The 20,329-nt window shown below is 53.7% G+C and overlaps 1 protein-coding gene across 1 annotated transcript in view; it reads left to right on the top strand.

Annotated features, from left to right (window-relative positions):
* The first annotated feature begins 5,955 nt into the window (after positions 1–5,955).
* The window catches only part of SHANK2 (SH3 and multiple ankyrin repeat domains 2), a 544,666-nt gene continuing 530,292 nt past the window's right edge, over positions 5,956–20,329 (top strand). Inside the window, 1 exon segment of the mRNA XM_032638880.1 lies at positions 5,956–6,088. The gene's annotated coding sequence lies outside the window, so the exon portion shown is untranslated.

Genomic DNA, 20,329 nt, shown 5'->3' with positions numbered 1-20,329 from the left:
TCTTCCAGCATCATTTGTTAAAAAGACTTATCATTTAAAAAAATATTTAAAATAACTTGTACTTTTCTGTCATTTACCCATTTTTCAATTAGGGTTTTAAATGATTTCTATTACTTTCTAAATAGATAGTTAGTCTGTAAAGAATCTTTACATATTTAGAATATGTAAAGAGGCTAGGAAACACAGTTAAGTCCACCCAGTTAGTAAGTGTGGAGCTGGGACTCAGGACCAAGCAGTCTGGTTTAATAGTTGCTGTTCTTAACCTCAACCCTACACCAGTCCTTTATTTATTCTACTTTTTTCATTCTCTTAAGAGGATTTCAAGGTTTTTTTCCCTCTAAGTCTCAAAAGTTCTCATTATATTTTTCCTGGCACTTTTTTCCCTTTTGTTCTGTTGATTCCAGGAATGTCATTGTTTCCTATTTCCAACTGTTTATTGTTCATAAATAGAAAAGCTACTGGTTTCCTACAGTCCCCTTACTAAACTCTTTCGTGAGCTTTCAGTTTATTTCCTTAGATTTTTTCATCTAGACAATCATAGCACCTCCCTAAATGGTAAGTTTGCCTCCCTTTTCAAATATATACATTTCTTATTTCATTTCCCTATTCCATTGCATTGGCTAGCACTTCTAGAGAAATATTAAGTGCTGGTAATGTCAGCAGGCCCCATATCATTTTCTTTTTTTCTTTTGGCTGTGCCATGCAGCTTGCAGAATCTTAGTTCCCCGGCCAGGGATTGAATCTGGGACACCGCAATGCAGGCGCCACGCCCTAACCACTGGACCGCCAGGGAACTCCCAAGCAGGCTCCCGTATCTTGTTCCTGAATCGAACGAGAGTGATTTCGTGTTTCCTAGGGAACATCACCCTGGCTTTGGTTTGATATTTAAAACTGTACAATATCAAAATAGTCTCAAACAATACCTTTTTGTTTACGAAGAAGTTTTGTTCGATCAAACATTTCTCTTGATAGATTTGCTAATCGTGACACGTTCTAGCTTTATGGGAATAAACCTCACTGAGTCGTGGTGTGTTGTTTTATCAAAGCCCGGCTGTACTCTGTCTGTAGATAATTTAAAAGGTTTTTGCTTCATTTGTCTGCTTGCCAAGCAAACCCCAAGAGCCTCTGAGCTGGTTACAAGGGGACTTTCTGATATGTTTCACTTTCCCGTAGCAGCGTCCAGCGGCTCTTGCTGTTTGGCGTCAGCTGACCACGCCCCCCGCCCCCTCCTTAGCAGGACTTCCCCTGGCCTCGGTCACGTCACCTCCAGGGCGATCTCGGCTGTCCCTTTGGGCTTCATCTTCATGGACATGACACCGGATCACAGAGGGTGTTTACTTAATCTGGGGTTTCCCCGGAAAGCTTTGCCTGCGACAAGGACTCGGATACGGGATGCTGTATTTGAGAGTTGGTACGTGGAATCAGGAATGAGGGCGTGGGGAAAGGGAGACACAGAGGAGGAAACCCCCCAAAAAAGGGGTTTTGTTGAGGTCTGTGCCATAAGCATGGGGGCCACCAGTGGCACCTCCTAGAGGCCTCAGAACTTCCCCAGCAGGACTGTTCACTTGCTTGGGGGGAGCAGAGCATCTCCACCTCCAGTCTCCCAGGATGCTTCCAGGATGGCTGAGAGCTGCCCCTGGGGCCATAACTCCCACAGTCTTCAGGCTACGCTGGCACCGTCAGGGGGCTGGCAGATTTCCTAGAGCAGAAAGCAGAAAGACGCTGGCCTGGGGGCTGCCTGACGGGGAAAGCCTCGGCCCCTCTGCCGGCCTGTCCTCCTGTCTGCTGCTTCCCCATCTGCCAGTCCAGCAGGGAGAGCTTCTGACCAGCCCCACCTACCATCACAGATTCCAGGAGAAGCCAGCTCTCCCTCGGTTCCCTCGGTGCTCCCTGTGTGAGCAGCCCCGACTCTCTGTTCAGATATCAGTCCCAGGGGGCTTTTCAAAACAAGTCTATGGAAAATAACTATGTGGAAAATTAAAGGACAGCAATAAAACTCCTTGTTAAGATACAGAGGGCTACATGGGAGGCACGCTGGCAGAGGAGTTGAGGGATTTGCGAGATCTGGGAATATTTATAGTATCAGGTTATGGAACTGAGCTAGAGATCGTCATGAAATGACAAATAAATGAGTGTATGGGCCAATATTTGATGTGCGGGAACATGAGGGAATTGGATCTCTTGCTACCGTGGAAAACATGTAGAGAAAATTGCAGAAGCGTAGGGGAGGCTGGCAGGGATGGGGGGATGGGGCAAACTTGCTGGCTGGAGCACCTACTTTTTCCTGTGTTTACCAGGCTTCCCCTGTGCACACCTGATTTTACCTGGCTCTGACCGCATGTCCTTGGGTGAGTCCCATATATCCGTGCTGCCCAGTTTCCCACATGTAAACTGAAGGGTTGGGCTAGGTCCTTCCCATCTGGGTAGCCTAAGAACCCTTCTCTGAAAAAGGATGCTGTCCTCCAGCATCCCAAACCCCGGACCTTCTCCTCGGGAGGGACAGACCAAGCCTACCGCTGAATGCAATGAACATCTGGGTTAATCAAAGCCACAAAATATTTATAACGTTTTCCCCAGGACAGAGGAGCTGGTTACGTTCGCATCTCTTCATGGTACGATGCGGCAGTTTCTAGTCCTCTGTAAAGCAGTTACTCTTTCTGGGAAGCCCTGGAGCGCCCCGTGCTCAGGGGGGCAACCCAGAAATATTGTGACTGATGGTCGAATGCTTCAGGTTTTACAAGGAAAAAGAAAAGCTCAGAGATGGAGAGCGTTACATCTTTCTGCTAGCTCATTCACGCATCATCAGACATGTTGGGGGGTGGGGTGCGTCCAGGTAAAGGCCGCTTACAGAAGCAAAAACAGGCAGTTCTGACACCGAGAAGCAAAAAGGATGATTTCCCTTTTCCTAAACTGAGATGGAGTTACGGTGCTCTGTGACATGACTGCTCCGGGTCCACCAGGAAGATCGCTTCAAACGAGCCGTGCACAGGGATGCCCGAAGGTGTAAAACACTGGCAGGCACGGGCAGTCAGAGGCTGAGGGTGCCCCCTACCCTGAAACACGTTCTCAGGGCATCAACAAGTAAGTAAAGGCACCGTTGCAGTGTTTTTGGATCCCCAGCCTTTTCACAAGAGGTTTTTGAAGACTGGAAGGACGTTGCCCAATCCGTACAAGGCTGAACTGGATACCGAAATGGACACAGAGAAACTGGGACGAAAGCAGGATACTGTCCTTAAAATGCCAAAAGATGCGCCTCACACAGAGCCCTGTTGTTGAGCAACAAACAGATCAGAGGCACTGGAGCGGGAGGCCGAGGGGCGTCCAGTTGGGTGGACGGGCTGGCAGAGGCCTGGGCCCCCAGGGAAGTATTTCTTGAACACAGCAGAAGGGCTTTGGCATTGGAGCCCTGCGTGAGCACAGCAGCAATGTGTCCCTGGCCGCATTCTGGGCAGCTGCTTCCTCTGCTCTCTGCAGGATGGTTCTAGAAATCCGAGCAAGAGAGTTTGGGGGGTGGGAATCTGGTTGGAGGGGGATGATATCTTAGGGACTTGAGTTGGAGCTGTAGGGCAAACAAGCCACTTTATTATATTTTTTTTAATTTTTATTTTATATTGGAGTATAGTTGATTAACAAAGTTGTGTTAGTTTCAGGTGTACAGCCAAGTGATTCAGTTCTACATATATGTGTATCTATTCTTTTTCAAAATCTTTTCCCATTTAGATTATTACAGAATATTTAGCAGAGTTCCCTGTGCTATGCAGTAGGTCCTTGTTGGTTATCTATTTTAAATATAGTAGTGGCAAACACGCCACTTCAGATAACTTTTTTATTTTGGGGGGGGGAGCTTCGCCACGCGGCTTCTGGGACCTTAGTTCTCCGACCAGGGTTTGAACCTGGGCCCTTGGCAGTGACAGCGTGCAATCCTAACCACTGGACCGCCAGGGAATTCCCTGGATAACACGTTTTATTTGGGGTCATGGGGGGACTTGTGGAAGAAAGCACTCCCCCAGCCCCCTCACTCCCTATAAGCCACTTCCCAGAAGAGCCGCCACTGACAAACCCAAAGAACATCAGAACATTCTGCTGGCCACCCCTCCCCCTCCCCTCCCCTCCCCCTCCCCCTCCCCCTCCCTCCTCTCCCCCTCCCCTCCCCTCCCCCTCCCCTCCCCTCCCCTCCCATGCCCCTCCCCTCCCCTCCCCCTCCCCCTCCCCTCCCCTCCCCCTCCCTCCTCTCCCCCTCCCCTCCCCTCCCCCCTCCCCTCCCCTCCCCTCCCATGCCCCTCCCCTCCCCTCCCTTGCCCCTCCCCTCCCCTCCCCCTCCCCCTCCCTTCCCCTCCCCCTCCCCCACCCCCTCCCCCTCCTTCCCAGCAGGATCCCCTGCTTCCAGGCCAAAGAAGTTATGCCTGCAAGATCCTGCCTGGGCTTCATTCTTCCTGTTTGAAGGATTATTATTATTTGATTGATTGCCTCCTTTATTCATTCAATAAATATTTTATTAAATCTCATGCTTAAGGGAGCAGAGGAGAGAAAGGAGCTTGCATCTTGGCAGCCACCCTAAAGGAGTTACGGTATTTTACCCCTTGTGTGTCCCGAAATACTAGGTCCCAAACACAACATTTTTTTCTTTTCTTTTTTTTTTTTTAATCTAAGTGCTTTTAAAGACTTCTTTGAAATGTGGGACAATTATGCAAGCAGGAAAAAAAAAAAGTACCTAGAGCCAATATTTAACTTTGCCTTTGGTATGTTGATGTCACCGGCCCATGCAAATCTCTCAGGCATGTCCTATAAAACTGACTTAAAAAAATAAATATATTTATTCTTCACGGGGAGACATGGATTGAGGTTTTGCATAGTTGAAGGCTTGCTATCCTGGAAGTACGTTGTTCTACATCACAGCCTGGACGCTGGTGTTTGCCAACCCCTCCAAGCTGCCTTCAGGCTCGCACATCTTGGCGGCAGCAAATGCTCCCCCTTTGCAGAATACTGGAAATCCCAGGACTCAGAAACTTCCCTAGCTTACTCAGACAGGTGGAGTGACCAGTGAATTACCAGGGTCTTGAGAAAAGCTGTTAGCCAATTGCTCGTACCTCAGGTTGGGAAGAGTAAAGCCACCGTCCCAGCTCGGTGCTGGGGGCCTGAGGCTCAGGACACCCCGCCCCGCTTTGGGTTTTGGCAAACCTAGCGATCCCGGAGGCCTGGATAACAACAGGATTCCTGGGAGTCTCCGGAGGGTGCCTTTTCGACTTCAGGATTCATCTGAGCGGTTGGTTTTAATTCTTCCACCCGCTAAAGCTTTTCCCGGCTGGGAGGGCCGCCGGCCGAGACACGCGTCTGCACGCCCTGGACGAAGCGCCCATCCAGGTGCAAGGTGGCCCGGGAGGCTGATGGCGGCGCAATACCCAGGCACAAAGTTTTCATCTGCTCTGCAAACCTTCAGATGGGCAATCGGCCTCTGTATTTCCGAATCCTGTGAACATAAAACACTCTGGGGCGGGAGCGGGCTGCGCAGAAGGAACCGGGCTTTGCAAAATTCAGGGACTTTCAGGTCCGCTGGGTTTCACCGGTTGTGTGGCCGGCGAGCCACGCAGCCCGGGGCGGGGCGGGGCGGGGCGGCGGGCGGGGCGGCCCCGGGCTGCTGCAACAGATCCCGCACGCCGCGCGCGGGTCGCCACGGCAGGCGGGAGCCGGCCGGGGCCGGGTGGGGAGGGGTTGACCGGCCTCCGGGGGGTGCGGGGAGATTCGGGGCGGGGGGCGCACCTGAGTCCCCGGCCGCGCGCGCCCTTTGGCCGAAAGGGGACCCCTCTCCCAGCCTAGCCGGTCCCAACCGCCCGCTCCCGGCCGAGGGGAGGGACGGCCCAGCTGCCCCTGCCGGGAGCCCCCGGCCCGGCTGCAAAGCGGGGCGGGGCCGCGGCGTCCCCACCCCCTACCCGGACACCTGAGCGGCGGCGGCGGCGGCGGCTCCCGCGCTCCGGCCGGGCTGGGCGCGGCGTCGCTCGGGTCCCCGCGGCCGAGCCAGGTGCGCGCGGACGCCAGCCCTTCCCTGGCGGCTCTGACCGGCCCGGACTCTCTGAGCTGCGCCCCGAGCCAGGTGAGGCGGCGGCGGGGGGCTCGGTGAGCTTCGCGAGCGGGGCGGGGTGGCGGAGGCACCCCGTGCGGCCGGGAAGGACAGGAGGTGGCCCTCGGGCGCCCGATCGTCCTCACCGGCTGCGTTTTGGGTGCGTCTGGATTCCAGGAGTCAGCGGGTCCAAGCAGTCTCGGGCCCATAGAGACTGAGGATGTGAGGTTGGGGCAAGGGTTCTCAGCGTCCTGGTGGGGTCGCTTCTCTGTAGCGACGCCCCCGCAACCCCCCCGTCTTCCTTCTGGACTAGGGGTCGGTTTAAAATGCTTTGGAAGCGGCCTGGGGGCAGAGCGCAGGAGCACCGCCTTTGTCCCCCGCGCGCATGAACCCTCTCACCTCCAGCGCCTTCCCTTGGGGTAACGCAGGGGGACTTACCTCCGCCCCCTGCCTGGGATCTCCATGCCCTAGGTCGCCGCCCGCCGGCCCGGGTACCTGGGCCCGCATGCCCGGCGGTAAAACTGGCCCAGGGCCGCCAGGGGGCGCGCGGGGGCGGTGACAGGCGCTGCGGTCGCCAGGTCCCCGGAGACCCTGCGTCGGCTACCCCGGCCCCGCACCGGCGCCCAGAGCCCCCATCCAGGTGCGCGCGGCTGGAGCAGCGGGCTCGGCGAGGCCGGGGCCGGTGCACCTGGCGCAGGCCCGGGGGTCGCGAGTGGATCCCCGGGTCCCCGGGGCCGAGCAGAGCCCCCGCCAGGTGCCCGGCCTCTGCCCGCCGCGCGCCCCAGCCGGGGTGGGGGGCCCGGCTGGTGCCGATGAGCGGCCCCCCCGCGCCTCGCCGTCGCCGCCGCCCGTGAATTATGCAGGAGGCTGGCACCGGCGGGCTCGAGTTGCTCAAGTTTCCCTGGCAACTTTCGCCCGGGCATCGATCCGCCCGCGCAGCCCGCGGCCCCGGCGCCTCCGCTGGGTGTCCGGGCGCCGGGGGCGCCTGGAGACACCAACAGTGCACCTGCCGCCGGAGCTGGGGCCGCTGGATTGTGCGCGCAGGTGCGATCCCCGCGGAGGGCCTCGCTGCCCGGGTTCGGGGGGTGCGGGGATAGGGGTGGACCTTGCTGCCGGGGCCGGATGACTTCGCCGCCGGTGTTCGGAGGGTGCGGGCCAGCGGCGTGCCTCCCGCGGGTTTGCGCGCAGACACTGCACGGGATGGGAGGGCGGGCGCGCGGGCGCGGTCAGTGTTTCCGTGGGGCCGGGGGCGTCCGAAGGGGGCGAGGCCTCTGCTGGTGACAGTGGGCTTTCAGGCGGAGCTTTTAAATCGACCCCGGGCGGCCGGATCTGAGAAGGCGCTCGGGCTCCCAGGTGGGAACTCAGGCCGCGGTACCTGCGGGCCCCGTGGCCGGCAGCTGTGGCCACGGTCCCGGGAGTCCTTAGAGGCCTTCCGAAAATAAAGTGGTTTCCGCGTGGAAGTTCGAGGTCGTAAATTGGATAGTTTCGTGACCTCTTTTTGTTTGAAACTCAAGTTCGAACGTTAATGAGGTCAATCCGCTAATTAAATTAAGCTCCAAGAATCAGAGAGATAATTTCGGAAGTCCTCCGTGGAGGGCGCCTTGATCTCTACCTGGGACTTGTCCCTCGGCTTTGCTGATCCGGCCGCAGGGAGAGCACGTGGGCGCTGGGTTCAGCCTCCATCCAAGTGCCGCGCTGTCCGCGTTAAATAATTAGTGACCACCGGTTCCGCGCCTGGGGGTTTCGGGACGACCAGAAGAGACCCCGGAGGCGGCTGCTTTTGGAGACCCGAGTTTTCAAACCACTTGTCCGCGATAACAAGGCTGCGTTTTGATAAAGGGGTTGAACATCTGTCTGCCTGGAGCTTTGTGCCCACTGGCGGTTCGGCAGTGATTAAGGGGGGGAAAGGTGGATGTGGCTGCCCTAAGGGGGGGGTTAATAAATGGTAGCGTAGATTTTTGCCCAGAAAGTCACGGTGTCCTTAAGGAGGCCAGAGGGAGACCCTTGTCTTAATAGGAATTACGCTGCTTTACAAGTGTCTGGATGTAAAACTCCTGGAGTGCAGTGTTATCAAGGAAGTGGGTTCCATTATTATGTTGAGGAATTTCTGCTTTTCCAAGAAGAAAGAATTGGGTGGAAAGCTGGTGCTTCTTTGGGCCCCAGTGGAAGCGGCTGGAATTCTTCAAGAATCAAAAGGAGCCCTTTACGCATAAAGTCATTTTGCCTGTAAAGGTGGTTCCCAGTGGGCACCGTTGAGTGCACTTGTCTGCTTTGAAAAAATTAGATCCCTTTGGGCGGTGGGCTTGGGGAGGCAATCTTTTTGCCTCCTGACCCCAAGTACAATTTGCTTTAGAAAGCCCTATTCACATTCAGGTGAATTTCCCAGAGGTTTTCCTTCCTTCATTTTTTTTTTTTTTCTTGAAGTGCTTGGGGTTGTGAGGAAGGCCCCCAAGCTGGCACCTAAGGGTCACCAGTTTGGTCCAAGCCTCGCGGGGGGTGGGGGCCCTATTTAGGAGAAGCCTGGATCATCGAGGGTTCGGTAGGGGGTCCGATGTGAGCAATGCCACCAGGAGGAAGATGGTGTTGTTCCAAGATAGCATTGCAATTTATATTTCATCGGTGCTGGGGAAGAGGATGGAAGAAAAAGCTTGACATGCGAAAAACGTGCCGGGAGTTAACCAATGTGCAGGGAAACACGAGTTGAACTGATTTTTCTAGAAAAATAATTCTTTATCCTACTCGCTTTCTTTCTAAATACGTCCTGGAGTCCTAAATGATAGAGTTTTGGTGTCCTTGTCACCTCGGGTGAGTACAGGGGGCTTTTCCAAAGTGGGGCTCAGTTTGGGGGTTGCTAAGGGAATGGTGGGGATGAACTCAGTGTGGACCCCAGCCCCTGACCGCTGAACACGTTTCCCCAGGATTCCAGCTCCTGCTTTGTCAACTTAAGGCACGGCTTGGTGGCAGGCTGTTGGATCTGGAGTCCATAGTTACTTCTGGGCTGGGTGGGGTGGGGTGGAGGGGAGCATGGGTGGAAAAAACAAGAGAAAAGTACATTTACGGCCTCTCCTGGGGCCTTGCATTGTCCTGAGCCCCAGGGAGGGAACATTTACGGTTGATCATCCATGTGACCCCTGGGGCAAATTTATTGAATCCTCTGCTTTGACTGAGGGGGTAGTTTGTGGATGGGGGGGGAGGAAGGCACCCCAAACAAAGACCTGGTCTTTTTCATCTTGGGAGCCCCCAGCCCTCACCTAGGACTGACTGGGTGAAGGGCTCGGAGCAGGGCCGGTGACCCTTGTGACCTGGCCACTGCACCTGACCCGCCCACCCGAATGAGGGGCCTGCCATTCATTCCGAGGTGATCTAGGTTATATCGGAATTTCTCTGCACACTGTAAAATCGAGTCAACAAATAATCACCTGACGGCCAAAGCTGGCCACAGGAGACCACCACGGGAGGTTCCAGGCCAGCGGGGAGAAGAGGGGGATTGGACCATTAGTGCACGGTGGGACAGGAGCTGTGATGGAGGTGACCGTTGGGTGCTGTAGGGCACAGAGAGCATCCCCAACCCAGTCTGGGAAAGGAAGGGGGTGGGGGATCTAAAAACACCTGGATGAGGCCTGGGGTGTCCGCATTGCCCTGGGACCTGGCAGGAATGGTCTGGTTCTTGTTCTGTCAGCTGTCAGGTTCTCACCTTCTGCCTGGCCTGGCGCTGCACTCTTGCCATAGATGACCTCATCCAAGTCTCTCAAAACTCCGGAAGGAGAGAGGTGCGATTGGTTATTATTCCCAATTTACACATCAGGAGCCTGAAGCTCGAAGCAGTGGAGCCACTTGCCCCAGACCACACACCTAGTGCACGGTGAGCTGGGTTTGCACCCAGGTAGCTCGGGAGAGCCCAGCCCTTAAGCCTGCACACCGCACACATCAATCACCCAGTGGGAGAACTCATGTGGTTAGAAGATGATCTTTCTTGTTACTGTGGTGTGAGAAAAACTGCAGCCAGAAAGTGAAAACCAGAGTTTCTGATCACACTTCTTGAGGTGATAGGCCTTTTTTTTTTTCTTTGAAAGCTGATTCAAGAAATGCTTGGAAGGGGCTAAAAATGTTAATGTCAGTGGCTCCAGTGGTTGTTCTGAGATGGGTCTTTGGGGGACAAGAATGCATCTAGCACAGGCCTTCCCACCACTCAAGGGGTTTGCAGTTTTAACGGAAGGGAAAGGGGAGCCCACGCCCAATACTGGGGCAGATCCCAGAGGCTGCCCAGGGCTCAGGGTCATGAGCTGTGTCGGTCTTGATGGTTATGCCCTGGGGATGGGCCAGCTGAGGCGTGTGTCACTTCCAGGGGTTGGGGGGAAGGGGGGTAGGCAGCAGAAGCCTTCAGGGCTGCTGGGAGCTATGGGCAGCTGCAGGGCCCCCGGTGATTGGCTGCAGGAAGCCAGTGCAGGAAGGGGTGGGACAGGGTTTGAAAATTGTCCTTGTGAGGTTTTCAGAGTCCTCTCCTTGCCTCTCAGGATGGAATGAAGCCACAGGCTCCAGATGTCAAAGCTGCAGATTTCTTTTGCTTCCTCCCTCCCTCCCTCCCTCCCTCTGTCTCTCTTTCTTTTTCTCCCTCCCCCCCTCCCTCTCTCCCCCTCCCTCCCTCCCTCCCTCCCCCCCTCCCTCCCTCTCTCCCTCCCCCCTCCCTCCCTCTCTCCCCCTCCCTCCCTCCCCCCTCCCTCCCTCCCTCCCTCCCTCTCTCCCTCCCTCTCTCCCCCTCCCTCCCCCCCCCCTCCCTCCCTCCCCCCCTCCCTCCCTCCCTCCCCCCCTCCCTCCCCCCCTCCCTCCCTCTCTCCCCCCTCCCTCTCTCCCCCCCTCCCTCTCTCCCCCCCTCCCTCCCTCTCTCCCCCCCTCCCTCCCTCTCCCCCCCTCTCTCCCCCCTCCCTCCCTCCCTCCCCCCTCCCTCCCTCCCTCCCTCCCTCCCCCCCTCCCTCTCTCCCCCTCCCTCCCCCCCTCCCTCCCTCCCTCCCCCCCTCCCTCTCTCCCCCCCTCCCTCCCTCTCTCCCCCCCTCCCTCTCTCCCCCCCTCCCTCCCTCTCTCCCCCCCTCCCTCCCTCTCTCCCCCCCTCCCTCCCTCTCCCCCTCCCTCCCCCCCCTCCCCCCTCCCTCCCCCCCTCCCCCCTCCCTCCCTCCCTCCCTCCCTCCCTCCCTTTCTTGTTTTTTTTTTGTTTTGTTTTTTGCGGTACGCGGGCCTCTCACTGTTGTGGCCTCTCCCGCCGCGGAGCACAGGCTCCGGACGCACAGGCTCAGCGGCCACGGCTCACGGGCCCAGCCGCTCCGCGGCATGTGGGATCTTCCCAGACCGGGGCACGAACCCGTGTCCCCTGCATCGGCAGGCGGACTCTCAACCACTGCGCCACCAGGGAAGCCCCCTTTCTTGTTTTTTTCTTATGTATACAGTCACCTTTATTATAATTCATGAATCCATTAGAAACTGACATGGATCTTTCTATTAAGACATCTAGATTCTCATGGGCATCTGCTTTCCACTCATTAGAAAATCCAGGTTTACTTGAGAATGGGGAAGAAAAGCCGATATCTTAGCGTCATCATGACAAGTCCTCACCTCATAGGAAACCTGAAAGGGTCTCTGGGCACCCCCAGGTCACAACACTGAGCTGTTTTCACAGACCTGCCCACACTCAAGTGTCTTCTGGAATATTCCTTCTAAATGTCAGTGGGCACCTGGACAACACAACGCTTTATTGCTCTGCTGGTTTCTAGGGTGCAGGTCCAGGGTTAAATATTGTGCCAAACTTAGCATTTTCAAACTGTCCAGGCTTATCTTCCAAAAGTAGCGTATTACTCCCTTTACCAACTCTCCCTGCCAAATAGAGACCCAAAGCATTAAGTGTTAACTGCAAAGAAGTTAGGTGGGGCTCCGTTTCTCTCCCCAAACCTAGTTATTTGCAAGCCCAATCAAATGCTAGCACCACACACGCAGGACAGTAGTCCTTCCTGAAAAGGCCAGGGCTGCAGATTTCATATGATGGGCCTCTCGGGTGAGGGGCTTCTGGCCCACCCCACAGAAATTCTGTTTGAGGCCCAAGAAGCAGGCCGGGAGCTCCCCAGAGGGTCCCACTGTCAGGGGTTCTAGGAACGCGGTTTGAGGAAGATGGTTGGCCGGAGTCCTGAGCTGCTGCTCCAGTTAAAAAGGCCTGATTTGGGAGGTGCACCTGGAGGCCTCCATCAGGTGGGTAATCATTGCCCACCCACAGTGGCTCTACCTTGCTGGGACAGCTTTCTTCCAAACAAACTTTTTTTTGCCTCTCGACTCCCTTAACATTGTTTTAAAAAAACTGTATGTCCTCTCACACGTTTCCTGCAACATTTTTGTATGCGAGAATTGCTGAGAGAATTGCACCCTGAATTACTTTATACCCACCCCAGATCCTTCTATGAACCATTTCCCTAGACTTCCCAGGCATTTTCAGGTCAGCCTTTAAAGGTGTGCTTTGTAGGTTTAAATATTTGCCGAGGATGTAGAATGTGGTCTGTGAGGTAAATATTGACATTTGAAAAGTAACTGTTCCCTAACTTTAACCGTATCCACTGCGGCCTAAAGTGTGGCTTGACACCCACCTTTGCTTGACAGATACCTGGAGGGCCTTTAGGGGGTGTTTGCTCCTTTCCTTTCTTGGATTTATAGCCCCACTTCCCCGAGGAGTTTTATCCTGATATAATAGACTTTTATGCTTGTGGGTCTTTTATTAATCGATCGAGCATATTTCTCTGCAAGGAAAATAATACATACATTGATTTTTAAAATTTTCTGTAACCTCAAGTCACTAAGTATATTTTAAAAAGTCACTTCTGGATTGAGAAAGCCCTGTGATCAAACACTATATATACATTACAGAGTTTTCGAAATGGAAAAAGGAAAATGTTCCTGGAACTGCCTCTCTCAGCGATCGGGCGGTGGGGGTTTTTGGTATTTAAATTAAAGCTTTAGGTGAAGTTCCCCCTTTGTTTGGTATCCGGGAGTCCCCTCCCCACAAGATTCAGAGGCGGCTGGAAGGCCTTTCAAAGGTGAAAGATGGGAGGGGCTGCTGGGAAGAGGGAGACCCCAGGCCTCTCTGTGACTGAGCTATTTCAGAAAAGGCTGATTCCCTTTAGACCGGACCCCTTGGAAAGGGTCCACGCACCCCAGTGTGGAGCCCCCTGCAGGGGAGGAGAGGGAAATGGGCAAGAACACAGCCCCGCCCTCAGGGTTCCGGCAGGTGATTCCCCCCTGGGGACAGCGGTGACACCTAGGTGACAGAGTGACACAGGACCTGTGTGCTCCACATGGGCCAGGCCCTGTGGATGGGGGTGCCCTGCCCCAGACTGTCAACACTCAGGGTTCCTCCCAGGGCTGCACAGGAGAAATGAGAAACAGGGCCCATCCTCCTGGCCAGGAGCCTGGACCGCCAGGACCCTTTCCCAGGGGCTCTGATGGGCCCATGGTGTGGCTTGAGCCTGAGGAAGGGCAGGACGGAGCAGTGGGGTCTGTGTCCTGCCAGATTGGGTCCCAGGAGGCTTGGGGCACCAGGAGAGGGTCACACGTCCTGAGCAGAGCTGAAGGCCGGCCTGGAGGAGGGAAGTGAGCCTTTGAACCTTCCTGAAAATTCAGGAAGGGATCCCTGCCCCGGGGGCGAGGAAGGCTGGGTGGGGGTGGAAGAGGCAGGTTGGTTGCACCCCGAAAAGCACATGGCACAGCAGCTCCTGTCCGGGAGTTTTCCTGACCACCCCCCATCAACCGGGGCGGGGTGTGGCAAACGATAGGGATTTGCCTGTAGACCCCATCAGCAGGCAGGCAGGTCCCCGGGAAAGGACTAGGTCTTGTTTCTCTGTATCCCAGGGTTCCGGAGGGGTACCGGTTCGGAGTAGCCCTGTCCTTGGAGCTGGACAGCATCAGTGGTTCCACACTTCCCCTCCCACATGTGTATTCAGCTTCCGGAAGTCACAAAACCAGTCAGGCCACTGGCCTGTTCTTTCTTGGCCTCACCCTGAGGGTTCAGACCGGGCCAGCCCAGTAGTTGCACTCAGGCCTGGCCGCTCCCTGCCACCCACATCCGGGATGTCGGTTCGTGGCAGGTGGCACGTGAATTTACGTCCACCAAGATTACCTCTGGGATGTTTACAAAGCTGGTGCACTGGGACGGGAGGGTGGGGAAAAAATCAGCTGCGGTTAAATGCTTATTTTGTTAAAACTCGGAGTCCAGGTGAAGGTGGGGGCGGAATTCCTGAAGGCGGTTGTGGCGAGCCTGGCGTGTGAGGTTAATGATTCTCCAAACCTGGGGTGGTGAATGGCACACTCTTGGTTCCCAAGAGTTTCAAGGCTTCTTGGCTTTCCTGCAGCGAAACGGTCCAGAAATATGTGGGATGAGGCCGCCTGGTGTTGGTGTGTTTTGATTCTCTGGGGTCCCTCCTGGGGATGCCCCAGGCTGGTGAGTGACAGCGTGCGTGTCTGTGCAGAGTCGGCACGGTTCTGCTGTGCCTCTTGATCTGTTTCTCTTTCTGATGAGGTTCTTTGGGTCGTGGGGGAGGGACATCCGCTCAGACCAGGGTCAGGGATGTATTGGGGGACCCAGGACTGTCACTGTCACTGTGGGGCTAAACGGGCTCCCGGAGTTGTCTTTCCGTCCGTCTCTCTCCCTCGGTGGACCATCTCGATGACTTTACATTGTGAAAATCAGGGTAGCAGCGAGTGCGTGAGCTGTGCAAGGCTCCACGTGCAGACGCGCTCCATCCCCACCACAGACCCGAGAAATGGGCACTCGTATCCTCATGCTGGTTCTCCGGGGAGGAAACCAAGGCAGAGGGAGCTGACCTGACTGCCAGGACCCTACACCAGGCAGCCGTCCACTCCAAGGTGCAGAATTAGGGACCCGTCCTGCCCCATCCTCTGTGTCATCTCAGGGGTGATGATGCCCAAGCTGACCTTTCTGCTCCTTTCAGGACGAGTGGGCCAGGGTAGCACAGGGCTTCTCAAACTTTTGGTCTAAGGACCCCACTCCCCTCTTTGAAGAGTTTTTTTTTTTTTTTTTTTTTGCGGTACGCGGGCCTCTCACTGTTGTGGCCTCTCCCGTTGCGGAGCACAGGCTCCGGACGCGCAGGCTCAGCGGCCATGGCTCACGGGCCCAGCCGCTCCGCGGCATGTGGGATCTTCCCGGACCGGGGCACGAACCCGTGTCCCCTGCATTGGCAGGCGGGCTCTCGACTGCTGCGCCACCAGGGAAGCCCCATCTTTGAAGAGCTTTTAAGGACCCCAGAGAGCTTTTTGTTTATGTGCGTTGTATCTCCTGATATTTATCCTGTTAGAAATTTAAAAAGAGAATTTAAACCTATTTGGTTAGTAATGCATTTAAAAATGACAATACTAAACCTACATGTGTTATTGTAAATAAAATATTTTTATGAAAAATAGCTATTTTTCAAAACAAGAAAAAATGAAGAGAGTGTTTTACGTTTTTGCAAAATCTCCTTACTGTCTGGTTTAACAGAAGATGGCTGGATTTTTGTATCTGCTTCTGCATTTAGTCTGTTGTGTAGCTTCTGGAAAACTCTGAAGTACACTTGGGACAGGGTGAGAGTGAAATAACAACTAACGTCTTAGTGTTATTATGAAAATGGTCTGACTTCATAGACTCCCTCAGAGGGCTTTGGGGGAACCCCCCCAGGGTTCCCTGGATCATACATTGAGAACCACCTGAAGAAGCATGGGACTGGCAACACGGACAGGGTGTGGGTCTGAAAGCTGGCTCTGCCCTGTAGTCGGGTGGATGTTTCTAACACGTGTCCCTTTTCTTGTCATTCAGGATGCATCTGTGAAGTTTAGTTGGGGACCCCAGAAGGTCATCAGGTGGTCCCCACCCCATGGGACAGGCCCGCTGGTGGCAGAGGCTAGGGTGGTGGGATGTGGGCTCAGCCAGGCGGGAGCTGGTTTGATCCACAGCTAGCACTTTGCTCTTAGGGGTGTGACTTGTGTGTGTGATGTCACCAGGCGCTAAATTGTGTGGCGGTGACAGGTGGGGAGCCATGGCAACATTGTAAAGCAAGAAGGCTGTTTTCTGCTACCAGGGTCCACATGCAGAGGGACCGGTGGACAGAGGTGGGGTGGGGGCACCAGGGCAGCCAGCGGGAGGGAGGAGAGAACTTTCCATACTTCTTCCTTTCCAATCTGGATGCTTCTGTTTCGTGCCTAATTGCCCTGGCTAGAACCGTCAGTACAATGTTGAATAGAGATGGTGAGAGAGCGCATCCGTGTCTGGTTCCTGATCTCGGGGGAGGGGAAGCATCCAGCCGTTCACCATTAGTTGTGATGTTAGCGGTGGGTTTCTTGTGGCTGCCCTTTATCAGGTTCAAGAAGTCCTCACGTCTTCTTTGTTGAGCGTTTGTATCTTGAAGGGCTGCTGGATTGTGTCAAATGCTTTTTCTGCATCTCTTGAGATGATCAGCTGCTTTTGGTCCTTTACTCTATTAATACGGTGTCTTACATTAATTGATTTTTTGATGTGAAGCCCATTTTGCACTCTTGGGATGAATCCCACTTAGTCATGGTTTATAAGCCTTTTTATATGCTGCTGGATTCAGTTTTCTAGTATTTTGCTGAACTTTTTGTGTGTATGTGCATAAGAGCTATGGGTCTCTCGTTTTCTTGGGATGGTATCATGGTAATATCGGCCTCAAAAAATTGTTGGGAAGGGTTCTCTTCTATTTTTTGGAAAAGTTGGTGATGAATTGATATTAATTCTTTTTTAAATTGAAGTATAGTTGATTTACGATGTCGTGTTAATTTCTGCCGTACGGCAGAGTGATTCAGTTATCCATATGCATACATTCTTTTTAAATATTATTTTCCATTATGGTTTATCACAGGATATTGACTATAGTTCCTTGTGCTATACAGTAGGACCTTGTTGTTTATCCATTTTGTATAGAATAGTTTACATCTGCTAACCCCAAACTCCCAATCCATCCCTCTCCCACCTAGCCTCCTCCTTGGCAACCACAAGTCTGTTCTCTATGTCTGTGAGTCTGTTTCTGTTTCGTAGATAAGTTCATTTGTGTCGGATTCCACATATAGGTGATATCACATGGTATTTGTCTGACTTACTTCACTTAGGATGGTAATCTCTAGGTCCATGCCAAACGCAAATGGCATTATGTCATTCTTTTTCATGGCCGAGTAGTATTCCATTGCATATATGTACCGCACCGTCTTTATCCATTCATCCGTCGATGGACATGTAGGTTGCTCATCCATATCTTGGCTATTGTGAATCGTGCTGCTATGAACATAGGGGGGCGTGTATCTTTCTGAGATACTAATTCTTCTTTAAATGTTTGGTAGAATTCACCAGCGCGGCCCCCTGGGCCTGAGCTTGTCTTTCTGTGCGGTTCTGGATTTGTTAACTCGCTCCCTGCTTGGTCTGGGTATGTCCAGATCTTCTGTTTCTTCTTGAGTCACACTGGTTGGTTTGCATCTCACTGAAATCGATTTCCTCTAACCGTCTAATTTATTGTCACGCAGTTGTTCACAGCATCTCCTCATCCTCTCTTTTGTTCCCGTGAGGCTGCTAAGTGTCTCGCCTTCATTTCTGAGTTTTGTGATTTGAGTATTTCCCGCTTTTTTTTCCTGATCATTCTAGCGAAAAGTTGGTCAATTTTACTGACCTTTTCAGAGAACCAGCTTATGGTCTCATTGATTTTTCTCTATTTTTCTATGTTCTTTTTCATTAATTTTCACCCTCACTTTTATTATTTCCTTCCTTCTGCTGGCTTAGCGTTAGTTCTAGCCAGAGGAGACAAATAATGAGAAGGGAGATAACAAAGAGACACCTCTGTGGTCCAGGAGGGGAGGAGAGCTTGGTTAGGGGGCTGGGGGGGAGGGCTGGTCAGGGTGGGCCTCCCCGAGAAGCTGGCACCTGAGCAAAGACCTGAAGGAGGGGAGGGAAGTAGTAAATAAGAAGTGAAGAATTTGATGGAAATTGATGCGAAAACACTTATTTGCACTTAACATTTTTTAAGTTGTGTTAAGGTATATGTAACACGCAAGTCACCATCTTAACCACTTTAACTGTAGTGGTTAACTTTAACTCTAGTGGCATTACACATTCACATTGCTATGCAACCCTCACCTCCAACCATCTCTAGAACTTTCCGTCTTCCCAAACTGACGCCCTGTCCCCATCCCATTCGGCACTCACTCCCCCTCCCCCTCCCCCAGCCCCGGGCCCCAGCATCCTACTGTCTCTCTCTATGAATTTGATGACTGTAGGTCCTCGTATAAATGAAATCACACATTATTTATCCTTTCGTGTCTGGCTTATTTCACGGAGCATCACGTCCTCAAGTTTCATCCATGTTGTCGCCTGTCTGTGAATTTCCTCCCTTTTTAAGGCTCAGTAATCTTCCATGGTGTGGATGGACCACACTTTGTGTATCTTTTCATCCGTCCGTGGACACTCGGTTGCCTCCACCTTCTGGCTGTTGTGAGTGATGCTGCCGTGAATGTGGGTATTCCAGCCCCTCCTTTCGGAAAGCACGTTTTGAAGCGGTGACCAGCCCGAGGCCCATCTGGTCTTGGGACTGCAGAGCTGAACCTCTTCCACCCACTCGCCTCACCCAGGCTGCTTTCGCATAGAAAGAGGCCCATCTTTCTTCTTGAATCTCTCCACAAAGCGGGAATGACTCCGTCTGTTGGAGAAATTGTGGAGCACGGTTCCTCCCATATCCTGTGTTCCCATCTCCCAAGGAGGAAAGGCCTGGGAACTGGGTCTCACCTTTGTGGGTTCATCCAGGTCTCGGGCAGGACCAAGGAAGGTGTCGGGGCAGAGAGAGAAGCAGGGAGGGGATGCCCTTCTGCAAGATGTCACTCGTTCACTACCTGGTGCCTTGTGGTGCCTCAGGGTTTCTCTGTTCCGAGTCATCCCTACCCTGTTGTCATGAGAGGTTCTGCTGTATTCTCTTCTAATAACTTTAATGGCTTGCTTTATATTCGTTTATTATCTTTATGCCATCAGGAGTTGGCCCTTGTGTCAGGCCGGGATGTGATTTGTCTGTTTCAGCACAGGAGGACCTGCCCCCGCCCCTGCTGGCTTTGCCTCTCCCCCTCTGTCACAGATCCAGCTCCCAAGCTCATTTGGGGATTGGTTTCCTATCGATCTGGCTCTAAGTCCACCATGTGTGTTTACAATCCCTTACAAAGGAGCTTTGAGACTTGGTGGTATGATCTCCTTTAGACCGCAGACAACCACGTTGCAAATTATTCCATTCTGTGGTTGAGAAAAGGAGCCAGTTCAGAGGGGTGGGTCAGCTCAGGGCTCCCTGCCAGCACATGGCAGGGCGGGTCAGGCTCAGACATGCCGGACTCAGGGGCTCAGCCGGACCAGGGTGACGCCAAAGCGCTGAGTCGGTGTCTTATCTTCAGCGACCGGACAGACGCTTCCCTGACAAGGGACCCAGGCTACCACCAAGCACTTCTGTCCATTCAGTGTGGTGGCACTAGCCACACGTGGCTGTCGAGCCCTTGAAACGTGGCTAGTGCCACAAGTTGAAGGGACGCTATTCTGTACGTATTGGGTTCCGGACGTATAAGTATTCGTTCCAACTGGGTTTTTCTCTTCTTGTTTGAAACATGGCTACTAGGAAATTGAAAACTGCGTTTGGTGGCTTGAATTCTACTGCCGCCCGCACGGGTTTGTAGCAGCCCTTACTGGGGGCTGGGATCGGCTTCCTTATTTCTTGTCCCCTGTCCCCCGCCACCCAGTCCCTCCTGCTTCTACCTTGTCGCCCCACTGTCTTGTTCTCAGATGGAGCCCCCTTCCTGCAGACGTGCTTCCTGGGGTTTAGCAGCCAAGAATCTTCACTGGAGGAAAAGGGAGAGAGGTGAGAACCTCTATCATCCCAGCCTTCTACTCCAGGGTGGAGCTCAGGCCCACCTCTCAGAGAGACTGGGGTGGGAGGGGACCCCAGAACTAATTTAGGATTGATTGGGGTTCTAGAATGTTTGTGCTGGGGGGGCCCAGGTCCAGCTTTGGGGAGAACACTGGGCCTCAGGAAGGAGAAGGGACCTGGCCAGGTCCCAGTAGGTTTCCTGCCGGACCCCAGGTCCCCAGGGCCGGGCAGCTTCCCTCAAACCCCGAGGCCACTGTGGGTTGGTGTAGACTCTCTACCCAGACCAGGCCCAGTGAAATAGCTTCTGGGGTTTATTCTCCAAAAAAGCTGGATTCTTACTGGAAGTGTCCGGGAA

Source organism: Phocoena sinus, chromosome 8 (genome assembly GCF_008692025.1).
Source record: "Phocoena sinus isolate mPhoSin1 chromosome 8, mPhoSin1.pri, whole genome shotgun sequence".
Taxonomy (NCBI): Eukaryota; Metazoa; Chordata; class Mammalia; order Artiodactyla; family Phocoenidae; genus Phocoena; species Phocoena sinus.
This window is presented reverse-complemented; position numbering and strand designations above follow the sequence as displayed.